At 39.8% G+C, this 15,561-nt stretch overlaps 2 protein-coding genes across 9 annotated transcripts in view; one reads left to right on the top strand and one right to left on the bottom strand.

Moving 5' to 3' along the window:
* The window catches only part of LOC137291711 (replication termination factor 2-like), a 559,227-nt gene that overhangs the window by 419,808 nt on the left and 123,858 nt on the right, over positions 1–15,561 (top strand). The window lies entirely within an intron of this gene.
* LOC137291702 (uncharacterized) overlaps positions 1–15,561 on the bottom strand; it is an 89,843-nt gene that overhangs the window by 38,008 nt on the left and 36,274 nt on the right. The window contains exon 1 of one of the 8 annotated variants that reach the window (XM_067823146.1): positions 3,259–3,278. The exons of the other annotated variants lie outside the window; for them this stretch is intronic. The gene's annotated coding sequence lies outside the window, so the exon portion shown is untranslated. Of the gene's footprint in view, positions 1–3,258; positions 3,279–15,561 lie in introns of those variants that run through there. 8 annotated transcript variants of the gene reach the window in all.

Here is a 15,561-nt window from a genome sequence, read left to right as displayed (position 1 = left end):
CACAAAGTGAAGATAGAGGCAAAATTCCTATCAACTAGAGAGACATTTCTCTTGAGCCGGCTGACAAAAACAGATCCAAATGGACGTCAGGAGAAAGATGACAAGCTGAACACATTAAATCTACTCCAGTCAAGCTCATCATAACATACTAGGCCCTGTCTTGTAGGATCAGACCCTCAGGAAGATCAACTTGTGTTTGGCACACTGACTCAAGCACATCCCATCCACTAAGGATTATTTCCATCTTGTAAAACAATCAGTAGTCAACACTTCCAGTATTCAATTCTTCTGGTTTATAAAGCTCATACTCTCACCTGTCCATTAGTCTCACCAGGTATCCTGCCTTTGTCCAGGTAGATGCAAGGGCAGCTAACTAGCCATGCATGGCAACACTGGTTAATGTATTCTGTTTAAACTTGGAACAATGGGTGTCAATATCTGATAAAAGACCACTGGACATATGGAAAGCACAGCAAAACTAATGTACAACTCTTTAGGCTTTGCGTGACGGAATATACTCACACCAGTTTATGCCATGGTGTATTTTTCACGTGAGGGAACATGAAAAATGAGTGGCCCACTTACAACATCGGCAACCTTGCCATGAAGTTGATTCCCCTGACGAGCTGATGAGATAGCCAGACAAAAATCTCTCACCTTGGTTGTAAAATGAGTCCACATTGCCCCTGGCATAGGTTGGAAAACATCTTTTTCCCTTTCTTACACTTTCAATGTGACCAAGTCTATTTGCCAAAACTGTTAACGAGGATGTCAGGTGTGAGGGCAGAAGGTAAATATTGGTGTACAGGTGAAGACAGGTAGACCAACACATTTCTCTGGTGTGTGCTACAGGTAAAAGCTGCTTCCATCACGAAGTTGAGACAGGTGTGACCACTAAACCTTTGCTTAGTCTTACCCCAGACATTAGGTAATGGCTGGTGCACACCTGAGAAAAAATGACTTCTGATCAACAATTTACACAAAGTTCAGGCACAGTAAGCAGTGAGGTGAACGTTTACAAAAATAAGCACAGCTCACATACTACAATTTGGGGACATGGAAATGACTAATATTGATACAGTATGTGACAAGAATCAGCAGCTCACAAAACTTTCTCCTGGACTCAACTAAACATATACTTGTAAGATAAAAGTTTTGCTCTGTACACCTTTATTTGCACATATGAAATGAAGAAATTAACTATTTAGACTCAATCAGAACTATACTTGTACCTATGACATGAACAAAACAACCCATGTAGATGAAGAAAACAAATCACATGTTGACAACATTAAGGAAATATCTAATCTAGATACAGAGAATAAACCACATATTGGTACATATGACACGAAGAAAGACAATGAAAAGTGAAACGTTAATATCACATTTGGAATAATCACACTTATAGCACATGGCACATCTGTGGGTTATGATTGTGTATTACGTTTGATGAACCGTGCATGTATACTTTCCGTGATATGCTATGGCCAGGTAACCATCAAACACATTTTGCACCAAGTCATGTTTCAATGGAAATAGCAAAAACAATGCACATTTATGGGTAATGATTAATATGTGTGTGAAGTTTGGTGAATCTAGCCTGTAAACTTTCAGAGTTATGCTCCGCACAAAGTTTCGGGACGGAACAAATAATACATAAAACCTGATACTTCGTAGCAGGGTATAAATATGAAATCCACCTTGGACAAAAACTTTGTATACCTTATCTGCTGAGTGACTGAAAGGTGAAAACATAATCTGTCATTTGATAACACTTTAGGACAAAATAGCAAGAAGGAACACCAAAGAAGAGATTCAAATTCTTGCATGCAATAAAACCAAGCACACTAACCACTACGCTACCTTGCACAGTCTCCTGGCATATTTCAATTCACTAATATGGTAAAAGTACTTAATCTTGTGAAATATACTGAGACAAAGCACCTCATCTAAAATCAGGAAACACACTCTCAATGATACAGATGTTTTGTTGGCATATTTGGGGAAATCTGACAATAACAACTGGCGTTTTTAGTATGTGTTCCCTGCAGAAGAACTAGACCCTCTATGAAGTATTTCCAACAACACACCGCATTAGGAGTAAATGTCAGCCCTTAACAAGCATCTATGTGGACACGTTGCCCCAAGGTCACAGTCAACACTGGTTTTAGGGGATGGCAATGCTTCACAACACACAGAAACAGTCCAGCAAAAAGTTATTGTTCAAAACAATATTCTGAAAAGACTTGCAATCGGAGTGAGTGTTTGACACCACAAATATAGTAATATTCATGGCAGCAAACAACAGAGACAGGTTACACTGTACCAATGTGGGGACATAAACTGTGACTTTGTCTTTGAAAGGAAAGGATAACAATAAATGCATAGACTTGACACCAAAACTTAGTCGCTCACAGTAAGAAAGAAGCTGTTCGTCCATGTAAGTATCCTTGCTATTACTCCTACTTCTATATGCCTCTCAAAGCAGCAATGGAAACAATGTTTTATCCACGTAGTACTGAAGTAGTGTGTTTGTAGATCATCACCACATAACAATGTGGCAAGGTAGAACCCTAAAATGTGTATACAATATAGAAGGTGACATCCATAATATTTTGTCTTAGAGCATGTGTGGCTCTAGCATGAATGTCAGTTTCACTCAACTCATCTTGTTCATCACTCGCCACAGGAATATTACATGAAATGTGTCAACAGATCTACATCTCTAAATGCTCTTGATATCTGTTCTGATTAGGACATCAATCGACAAGGAATATCTATCATATATCAGTACTTATGACAGTGAGGCTTTCAATTTTCTTCCCAGCATTACTGCTCTATTACATCATCAGATTACACTGCATTGGAGAGTAGATATCTTTGAGGAAGGATTCCCATAAATAATCATCCGCTGTGGAGTTGATCTATTTCACCCATCTGACAGATAGTTCCTGCTCAAATGCAGTAACAATAACTACATAATTGTACAAGCATCAAAGGAGCAGCTTTGCATTTCAAAATCACATCACTTGTCAACAGTTACAAAATATACAATCCATTAACAGATAAACAATGAAAACTTTAACAAACCTAAACTGCACAATCCACAAACATCTGTAAACATCTGAAGCTCTATTACAAGGATCTGATTCCAACATCTACAAATATGTTGATAAAATATGACTGAATGCCTTGTCAGTGAGGTGTATGTGTAAATATAGTCCCTAACAATGTGTGCATATAAATTGTATCACCCACCTTAGGAAGTGCCAGGAACTGCAGCCATTCAATTCCATGTTTCACAACACCTTCCCTAATCACATCTATCATCAGATAATCACACCACACTCTCTCCTAAGCTCAACACATCCCACATACAGAGAGACCTTTCCAGTATTTTCACTCCCCAGGCAGCTAGGCCTATGGGGCAATGTTTTCACTTTCTGGCTCTGATATCATGTCATGGTGTGTAATCAGAGACTGTGCTGGCTGGTTCATCTCACCCAGTCTCCTCCAGGCCATCATCACCCTTGGTTACTATCTGCTAGCAACACAGTTCCACATGCTTCATATACAATACAAACCTCCTAGCTGATATGGAATACAATATTACACTCTCAGTGAGGGAATAACTAATAACAATAACTTCCATCAATATGGAATACAACATTCTGTTCTCATAGACTACAACATACCTTCCAATAGGATTCAACTCAATTCAGATAGGCCCTGAATGTCATTTGAGACATTTGAACATGCTTAAATGTAGGCTTTCTATGACATGTGAAATGTGGGTTGCTAGACAAGTGACTGCCTAGGAAGGAAGGATACTTCCAGATAATGAGGAATGATGCTGCCATTCTTTACAATTATTTTTTGTTCTCTGCCCAATATGGAAAATTTCTTCAGTAGATATTTTTCTGTTCTTGATCTTAGCAAATATGTTGAATAAATACAGCTCGTAAATATAATCTGCATCATTCTGTCAGCAAGTGAGTGAGTGAGTGAGTGGTCTTCAATGCATCCCAGTGGCATGGGCAATGTACAACAATAACAACCAGTGCACGGTGCGCATGGGTTCAGTGACATGGGTCTGATCTCACCTGATGATAATTACATGCATTAGCTGATGAGGCTGTTCTCCTGAATTGGGGGCGGTAGGGTAGCCTAGTGGTCAAAGCGTTCGCTCATCACGCTGAAGACCAGGGTTTGATTCCCCACATGGGTACAATGTGTGAAGCCCATTTTCTGGTGTCCCCCGTCGTGATATTGCTGGAATATTGCTAAAAGCGGCGTAAAACTAAACTCACTCATTCACTCCTGAATTGGCATGAGGACGATCAAGAGGGCATAACCAACATGACTAATTCTGGCCACCTTTCCAGGAGAATTATACAGTGGGTCATCATGTGCTTTAAGCTACCAGCGTCATTATTCATGCAGGTACAGCACACTCTACTTATCGCATATGTGGGAGTTTCAATGTCTTGAGACGAGCCATACACTACAGCCGCTTCTTGGGTGTGTGGGAGTTTGAGGATTGTTGAATTGGGTGGCACATATTCTGAAACTGACAACTGATATGGAAAAAAAATATCTCTTTCAACCATTTTATGTTTGTTTTGATATGCAAACATTACCTACCTAATCATGATTTGTGTAACAAGCACATTCAGGGATGGGTATTTGTGACAGTGCTTATGGCAGTATTAAGGCCAAGGTTCGGTGGCAGCTAAACAGGTTCAAGAGGGAGAGGTGTGCTGTCGCTGATGTAGCCATGGTGGCCATAGACACTACAGTGTCAAGACTGCAGGTGGTCTGGAGAAAAGGCTTGGTAGTGGTAATGGTGGTGGTGATGCTGATGTTGAAGGCTGTGACTGTGAGCGAGGGGTTGTGTTGAGTACTGTGAGATGACAATGTTATCCAGGTGAACTATATTTACCCTGTCTACAAACACATGACCACCCTCATGCTATGGTGGTTGTGGGGGGCACTGGGCCAACACACCACCTGTAGGTAAGTGGAAGGAAGCACTTAAGTCCAAGTGGCCTGTCAGGTAACAGCTCCTGGGTCAACACCAGTCTATCAGGGCTCCCTGCCCCTGCTTTGACAGATATAAACACACTCACTCCTTCCTACAAAGTTTCCACAACAACCTCTACCTCACTGATGGCCACCAACAAGACTCTCCTAGCAACACTTCCCGGCCACCAACAAGATAAAATTCCTTCAAAACACAATATCATTCCTGGCCATCACAAAAAGTCCAACCAGTTTGTAATTTTGTACAGTGTTAATTGTGAAGCTGAACTGGACATATTGCAAAAAAATTGTTCTCAAGCAAATATACTTACTGCATTCTGCAATTTGATTCACCTGGTGACACAATCTCAGGTAAAGCATCAACCTGGACTTGCAGTGCGAGAAGTTTTCTCACCTGTCACATACACTGAATGAGATAATCGGGACTACTGGGGAGAGAGCTGTATTTGCTACTGGGACAATCCTACCTTATTTATGTCAATAGAACACAAATAGACACCAAAATAACTCTGCATTCAAGCTCTTACATCATTAACACTTCATGAAGCAAAAACTGTGTCTTGAATTCATATAACTCAGTTCGTTAAACATAACACACATCCATCTGACAGTGGAAGCAGTTCAACAAATGGACTAGTCTGTATATAGAGGAGTGTAAAGTTTGCTGGATTCTGATGTACTTATAGTCAGTTCAAATAATCAGAGGTAGATGATGAGAATATTACATTAGAGGGTCCCATTCTTAAAAAGAAATCACATATGTCCAAACAAAGAATGATGAGGCAATGTTTTCTTGTTTCCGAAAAGGATTTTACCAGCAATTCATGTTGCGTTACAATGTTCAGTTTGAACGATTTAATAGAGAATGAAGGTTGACTTGATAGTGATGTTAAAAACATTCCTGCAGGTACCATAAAAAGGCAACCATCACCTCAAGCAGACATTTAATACAAATTTTTTTCCTCCTTCTCTCCCCCTTTATGTGATCAGGCAGGTTAAAGAATACTTTATCAACAATCCAGTCATGACTACACTTGAAGAGGAACACTGAATTACAACAGTCACACGTTGTGATATAATACGCAAGAGCAACAAGAGAATAACATCCAGACTCCGATATATACAGGGGAAGCTGTCAAAACCAGCACTCTTTGAGACTGAAGACAGCTTCCACTGTATAAAAATATTGCCCACAACACTGTGACATTATCTTAATAAAACAGAATGAAAATGAGCCAGTAGACCATCTTCATTTTCAGGAACATGACCTTGCAAGCTGTTACAAATCTGCACAGGCCATGCTGGATATAACTGGACTTTTACCCATCCAGCATCACACTATCAACAACACTGGCTACCAAGTGTGGAACAAGCATTATTGAGTTGACAATGCACACAAACATATGATCAGGAATTGAGGCACAATTAAACCCAGCATCCACAGACACTGAATGGCATTCAGCAGAGTGATCATCGATATTCCATCAGCTGTACTGCAGCCGTTGTGTGCTGGCAGTAAGTCTGTTTCAGGTGCCGTTGGTAAAACACAAATCAAACAGCAGAAACCAGTCTCAATCATATCATGCCAGCACAAATATAACAGCTGATACATATCAATAAAACTCAAAGACCAATATCACTGTTCAAGCTGTAAACTAATTGTGCATGAAACAAACACTCAAGGCAAAATATTTCAATATCTCGAATACAACGCAAACACACTTACTGTCACACAAGGAATCATCTGTTCAAGGTAGATAGTCCTCCACACTACTATCACTGATTAAACACTCTGAATGAATCCCAACAATGTCCCAGTACACTGTACACCATACACTTTAGCCTCCAATATTGAGGGAGAAAAACAGCAGAAAGTACACACAGCCCTCCAGCAATTGGTAGACTCAGTTTAATGCCAATCTGATACTGGTACAATATGACCCCTGGTGAGTTTCTCACCTGAAATCTCGTTAAGTCCTTCGGTAGCCAGGTGAGAGAGCAGGTAAGTGGTCACTCCTTGACCTAAACCCACCCCTGGATATGGATTATGCAGACTATGTGGATTATATTGCGTGCCTTTTTGTACCCATTTTGTAAGGGTTTGTGTACACTGTGTCTAATATAGAATTACAAATTATATACATGTAGGTATTAGCCTTGCTCGGGACTCACACAGAACCGCTGACTTGGCATAATTTATTCCTTTCTGTTCACACCTGCCTATGGGAAGTAGGTTAGGAAATAATGAATACTCAAATCACATTTTTAACTAAGGATAACAATGGTGTTCACAGCAAATACATAATTCTTGATCAGGGAAGGTGTCACCTTATCATTTTCACTAAAAAAGATGAACCTAACAGGTGTTGTAGATAATCTTGTGATAACAAGTAAGCTTGCAGGCTTGTGAGACCAGTTACCTCAGCTGAGTACCTGTTATCTGCAGGTATCAGCACATTATGGTGGATTCAAGGTGTCACAATGCATTCTACAGGTAAAGAACAGGTATGCCTGTATCAAAGTAGAGTAAAGAACCCAGGTTCTTGATGAGATAAAGCAGAATTAAATACTACTATACTGCTCCAAGCTTTAGACAGATTAAAGAATTTTAAATAGAAAAAAGAAATATATGAGTTTGCAAAATTTCAATCTATTGTGTAGTGCTTCAGCAACAGGTGCATGCCTGGAAGATGGAACTAAGTAGGTGGGTGTGACTCACAGAGATAGGGCAAGCTATCATATAAACTACTGGCTAACCGCCAGTGAATATATCAGGAAGTTCAAACCTCAACGGCTGAACAAAATATAATCCCAACTGGCATACTCTGATTCTTTTCCCTGAACTGTTCACTGTCTTAGCCTTTGCTTACATGGAAGTAAAACCATTTTGTTTATTTATTAACAGATACTGCAATCAGCAACATTCCATCTATGGAAGTGAGCTGTCAGTAATCGAGCCTGGACCAGACAATTCAGTGATTGACACTGTGAGCAGCTACCAACAACATGAGAGTGTACCATGTCTGCCAGGGTGTCAACCATGGTACTAAGCCTGACCATCTGACTCATTTGGTTGTCTCTTATCGCAAATTCTGACCCCAAAACCATCCAGGATTCCAGGTGGTCAAGAGACACAAGTGATATAAGGCAAAGTGATTGTGTAAGGCATGAGAAAATAATCATTAATACTGTTTTCAGGCTTAAATTATGATACCTCCAGTTATCATTATTGGACTGACTCAAAGTTTCTTGATCCACTGTACTACCTACCAGTGTACTTTAGACTGGGATAGATGCCAGATATAAGGTATGGTTCAACATTGTGCCATCAAACAATGAGTGAGTTTGGTTATACACCACTGTTAGCAATATTCCAGCAATATCATGGCAGGGACACCAGAAATTGTCTTCATACATTGCACACATGTCTTTGGCCTGACAAGAGATTTGGATCCTTTAACCACTAGGCTACCCCATCACCCGTCCTTCAAACAGGAAACAATGACTGTGGTTGTAGTCTGTGATCCTGTAGGGGTTATTTCTCAACTGGGAGTGTAAATACTTTCACATAATACCTCCCACGTAATATCTCTGTCACCTACTGAGCACACACAATCACACATCTACGTACCTAACATGGTGTGGGCACACATACAGTAGCACTATATGGTGGGATGGAGAACAATCTGCCTTCGCCATCTGGACACAAAGTGTGTACCAGTGGCATCACCAAACAGGTGCTTGTTGGCAGGTTTCTCAGTATTTGCTATTCTATTTCCAAAAAGATCACAGGAAATATTTCACAAGTTTTTAACATTGCAGAAACAGTTTCTAGATAACGAAATACAATTGTGCTAAGATTTGAAAGCATGACTGGCAAACACCTACCAGTGCTATTAAAAAATAAGGATGACACAGGTGCGGAGAAGACACACACTATGTGCAGCACAAACCCAGTCGACACGGACACATTCTGTGTAGTATACACTGGTATTATGAATCTGTGTTGAGGTGTACAGGCAAGCCACTCTATCCCCCTGGCTCAGTTTAGTCAGGAGGCATCCTGACAGTCACACACCAGCATTGTCTCACAGCTCTTTATAGCCTTTGACACTTTGTATATTGAATCATGTTGCATTTTCTAGATGGTTCATATTTCCTGTACGTGATAAGATAAAGTGTAAGCGATGTTGGAGAAGACTGGATCATGTTACAAATCTAGTTCCATATTCAGTCTGACTAACACAACTTCATGACAAAAACTACACATTGCTCACTTAATAATAATAATAATAATAATAAGAGTACTTGTATGGCGCCTCATTCACATCACTAACGGACATGCTCTAAACATCACTGAACATCATTATTATTACCCCAGATAACCCAAGCTGCCTGTTAGGCGCTAGAAGGTTATAGTCACATGACTTTATCTCACCGGGTACCCATTTTCTGCTGGGTGGACTGAGGCAATTCTTGAACAAACTCACTTGCCTAAGGTGAGACCACATGTTTCACATGTGCTTCGTTGTGGGGCAGGACCGACGTCCTATAAACTCTCAGGAGTTAAACTGCCAAACACGGCCACCCATCCAAGGACTGTCCGAGCTCAAGGGTGCTTAACTTCAACTGATTCTGTGACCTGAGCACTACACACAGGGCCACTCGCCACCACAAGAGACACAAGTGATATAAGGCACTGTATAGTGAGTGAGTGAGTGAGTGAGTGAGTGAGTGAGTGAGTGAGTGAGTGAGTGAGAGTGTAGTTTTATGCCACACTCAGCAATGTTCCAAGTAAATGATGGTAGTCTGTAAATTACTGAATCTGGGCCAGACAATGCGGTGATCAACAGCATGAGCACTGATTTCCGCAACTGTTAACCAATGACGTGTCAACAAAGTCAGCGAGCCTGGCTACCCAATCCCGTTAGTTGCCTCTTACAACAAGCAGAGTCGCCTTCTATGGCAAGCATGGGTTGCTGAATACCTATTCTTTCTATCTATCTACACACCCACACACCCACACACCCACACACACACAGAGAGACAGAGGATGGCAAGAGAGCGAGCGAGCGAGAAAGAAAGAAAGACAAAGAGAAGAAGTATATTGCAGCAAACCACTGAACATAATCTGTGCTGACCGAGATTCAAACCCACAGTTTTAGTTTTCTTGGCTGTCCAGCAAAATGTGGCATATTACATAATGGGACCTCTAATGTCCTAACCATAGTTTGGATGAAATTGGAAACTGCTGAGCTTGTGGAAGCAGCCCCACCTGACTAGCACAATATCAGCATATCAGCATACCCCATTCCATACTGCAGATAACAACAGAAGAGAATTCAGTCAGGTTCTAACAGGAATGCAGTTATGCACATTTTCAGCAAGCCTGTGGACAGCTGTCGTCTCAATAGACAACAGGTGCTACATACATACAGGGTGTGATCATGTATCACATGGCAGATATACAGGTCTTGTCTCATAGAAGGCTTGCTTCAATCATGTAACACATAACTGTTTCCAAATAATAACATACACCTATGTAAAATACTAACCATCTGGCAGAGATATAAGCTTTGTAAATTGAGATTTACTGTTAGAGACATGCTGGTCTTAGCATCTGGATACCTCATTCATATCAGGGTTTATAATGAAGAACAAACAACTTGAACATGCTGCCATCATTCACTAGAATTTCCCATAATCCAAATTTGATCGAACATGGTATACACACCCATAGCATTGCCATAACCCAGCCCACATGCTGTCCTGACAGACTGACATATAAAAACACTAACAGAACAAGGAATATATACATTTGTATCACTTGTTAAACTCACTTCACATGCTGTCCTGACAGATGGACATATAGACACTCGTATCATTTGCTTCAACTCACCTCACATGCTGTCCTGACAGACTGACATATAACAACATGGACAGAACAAGGAATACACAATCGTATCACTTGCTTCAACTCACCTCACATGCTGTCCTGACAGACTGACAGACAACAACATGGACAGAACAAGGAATACACACTCGTATCACTTGCTTCAACTCACCTCACATGCTGTCCTGACAGACTGACATATAACAACGTGGACAGAACAAGGAATACACACTCGTATCACTTGCTTCAACTCACCTCACATGCTGTGTTGACAGAGAGACATATAACAACATGGACAGAACAAGGTATAAACATTTGTATCTGGCTACAAAGTGGTTCAGCAGATATGAATAATCTGCAAAGGTATTGAATACAGCCTGAACAGAGGAGGAATACAAATAATTTAACCTGTTGTACAGCATACTAGTGAAAGAGGCATTTCCAGCTATACATACCAAAACTGTGTCACAATGTACAACGAGAGTGAGAGGGTTCAAGCTTCAGTCTAACAATACTGCAGTCATATTGTCTCTCGGTGGACTATACCATGAATGGACATCACATATGGTGACATTTGGTCTTCAGCTGCAGGGACCAGCCAGCTTGTGGTAGATACCAGGACAGGATACCAGACAAGCATAGAACAGATATCCTTAATATTTCCTTGCACATCTTCTACTGAAACTTCACGTATTTTTGTCAAGTCACACAGACTTGGTGCCCTAGTGACTACAAGAGTTGTATATTCCCCAGGGGGTTGAGATTGATATAGGATATGCTGTTGAGACTGACATACAATGATCGAGGGCACTAGTTTGACCATGTACTAGTTGTGTACACTGAGTTATACAATTATCCTATCATAAAAAATCATTCAATACCAAGTATCTGCTTAGTCATATTCAATATCCAATATTTGCCCTGTGTTTTCAGTACCCCATATCTGCCCTGCTTGTACTTGGTACATAATACCTGCCCTGGTTATACTCAGTGCCTAGTACCTGTCTTGGTTATATATAATACACAACACTGGCCCATGGTATTTTTTGATACAAACAGGGTTGGTCTTATCTCTACATGATCTGGTCCCAGTCAACAAGCCGGCAGCTGATGTATTTACTCTCATGGATCTTGCCATCTTTATGAATACAATGTTCTACTTATTCTGTTGAACTTGTTAACCAAGTCATGAAATCTGACTCCACACATAGATCATATAATATTAATAATTACACAACAAACATGAACCATCACTGACACTTGTGTAAGAGAATTACTGCAGGATTAGGAGACACATACAGCTACGACTCCTATCATGTCACTGTGAAAATCTTCCGACAAGGAGTTTGTCATACCTGAGATACATTGTCTCTGTTAACCAGTAGGTGCTGAGGGTGGGGAGCCCTATCTGACATAGTCCCCATGTCATCAGTAGTCACCTCACACTCCGAGGCTCATGTCTCCCAAGGACAAATCAGATCCAGTTGCAGTAAACACAGCACAACCATTTCAGACAAAAAGGTAAATCACTGCGAATAAATATTGATCATAAACACCTTAATGAATGAAATGGGCTTCGAACAATGTGCCCATGTGGGGATTTGAACCCAGGTGTTCAGCATGATCAGCAAACCCTTTGACCACAAGGCTACCCCACTGTCCATACTTAGATGAACGAAGTAGCAGATTAAAACATAATTTCCAGGATAATTACGAAAAAGGAATGTGGTAGCTCTACTTGTGTATTAAAGCCATTTACTGAGAGTCATTCTTAACAAAATAAGATGATCATGACATCTGTTATACTTGCATTCTAAATTCTCAACCGTATGTGCACTTTACCTTCCAGGTCCTTGCTGTCACCACAAGTACAACACTGATATTTATTGGATATTTTCATATACCCTAGATGATTAAATCTATATATACACCAACCTGCTACAACATATCCACCTCTGTATTCAGTCAAGCTTGACACAGACACCAACAGCTGTTCTCATATCCTTATCCAAGCAGCAAATATTGATTGTAGGTACAACACCACTCTTTACATGCAGCGGTTAAATCTATGCAATCAAGTTGTTGTCTAAACCTAATGCAAGAGTGGCTATTTAAGCAACTGTGAAAATGTTTTCACAACAAATTGATCTTTTAGCTTATACTAGCAATTATTACATGTGCAAAACAAACATTTAAAATAACCCAAACAAATAAACATTCACAAAATATCAGAGAAATTTCAGATAGGTCTGCATCAATACTGTTTCTTAGTCTTACTAAACTTTCATCATATGAATGTACAGAGAAGACATTTTTCTACAAAACAATGCTTTAGTATCTGTACAAAGTGCAGCCTTGCCAAATCAGAAAGCAGGGTAATTTTGGGCTGATAATAATACCATCCATCTATCTGTCTATCTATCAATGTAAACTATTTCCATCTGTAATTATAACTGTAATTGCATATGCACACAATATGTACATACAGCATGTAAATTAGTTCAAGGGTCAGGCTGGCCTAATTCCTGGAAATAAACTACTTATTCTTGTAGAAGTTATCAAAATCAAAATACATAGTATATACAACTCCACATATATAAGTCGTTGAGAGTGATAAAGACAACTCACACCTAACCATAATGTGTTATCACATGTCTAGGCAATAACCCCCATACACTCATACATTTGTCCAAGAACTCAGGGATATTTAGTGCCAACATTTATCAACAAAAACTGTAACCTGTAACAATGTACCAAATCAATACAATGAACATTCCACTTTCCTGCTAATGACCTGCAATGGGGATATTCAGTGTGTACCTACCCCTTAACAATGTCAGTCAAAGCTCTCCACTTTGTCCCTCTTTAACCATACAGTAGTGTCACATCTTTATGTTTTCTTTAAGGACGGAAAACATGGTTGCTGGCATTATGCCTTGTACTGACTGTCTGAGGGAAACGGGTAAAGATTAACAAAGCGTTCGCTACAGGCTGGGCGTATGGGACATTGAATGTGTGAAAGCCTGTAATGCTCTGTATTGATTGGAGGTCCAAGTTGTACAGCGCCACCAGTGGGGGAAACATGCAGTCATGCGCCACCAATCTTGGCCCCTGATCGGGCTGATCAAATAATCAACAATAAATAATAGGGCTCGCACGTGGAACCTAGCTTCAGAACAGTCGTTATTATCAGGAACACTCTGCCCAAGGCAATCATGTTCAAGTATGCAAGATTATTAAAGAACATAAACTTGACAGATCACAGACGGACGGGTACAACGTTGATGAATGAAGCATACCATCCTTATTAACCAAACTGCCCATGTCCTTTAAGCTCAAAACCCTTATCATATACACGTGCATTGGATAATAACCTAATCTTTTAGTACCACAGAAAACCAAGTCATTTCAGACAGAATGATGTTTCAAAATAGAAGCACAAAAGTCTCTCCAAGGCTACATCAAACAAAACATACACAAGTGAATTACATTTCCATGTTCGTTCTTTTAACAGTGTAAACAGGGGGATAAATCAGCCTTACATGTAAAATGAACTGTAACACCTACTGAGCACTTGATACAGCGCACCAGTGTGAGGTGCCAAAGAGGTAAAGGTTATCAAAACATAATACTGTTATAATCTCTGCATGGTAGTGCTATCTTAGTGGTGTATACTTACATGCTCAGTAGTCATGATTCCACAGATGCTGCTCAATACCCACACTCACACAACCTCACACAATCCTCACCATTCTCACAAGGAAACTAACAAATCATTCTTGTTCAGCTCATTTGAAATTAGGTTTGGCCTCTATTCCTGATCATTAAGATGTTATTTTTCTTGTAATGAGGTGACTTGTTTCAGTTTTGATGGAATGTCAGGAGAATAGCACTCCATAATATTGTTCTACTGAAGGTGAAGTTATATCCTCTAGCTACACATATAACTTTCAGAAATTTGTTCAATTATGGATAGATTTTGTCATGGGACATTTTGACATATGTTAAAGCAGAAAGGAAATGTGAACTGTGATAGTCATTACTTTCATGTTTTCAAGTCGTTCTGCAATAACAAGTCCTAATACTATTTTCAGATTGTTTACAAGGACCTACAAAACAGTAACTGGAATTTGAAAAAAAATTATACTAAATCCTTTAGCTTTGGCATACTCTGTACTTCAATGGTTAGATAAAACAAATACACAACATTTTATCATTGCCACTAATCTCTTGTAAATCAGTTTTCTTTGACATGTTTCCATGTTAAACTTACTTATTTTCCATTAATTCATTCATAATAGTAACTTACCCAAAAGTTGACAAAATAATCAAATATCTTAGCTTGACCACCCACACTGATATTAAGGACACAAGAGAGAATTTTCAAGGCACAACTAACTTTATGTCTTCAGAAGATAACAAGTTTTCAGTTCTGTTCAAATCATTTCACCTGAAGTATAGCCATAGGTTTATAAGAGTTAAAAACAACAACTGTGACATAACATGCTTTCAAGTCTCATTGCACTGGAGACATATCTGCCATGAAACACTTCTTGTATCAGTGAGGAGACGGGTCAAACAATCCCAATTTCTCCGCTACTGACAACATTAAAACACACTAAAAG

This window comes from Haliotis asinina, chromosome 7 (genome assembly GCF_037392515.1).
Source record: "Haliotis asinina isolate JCU_RB_2024 chromosome 7, JCU_Hal_asi_v2, whole genome shotgun sequence".
Taxonomy (NCBI): Eukaryota; Metazoa; Mollusca; class Gastropoda; order Lepetellida; family Haliotidae; genus Haliotis; species Haliotis asinina.
The sequence above is the reverse complement of the archived record's forward strand: the minus strand, read 5'-3'. Positions and strand labels throughout refer to the sequence as shown.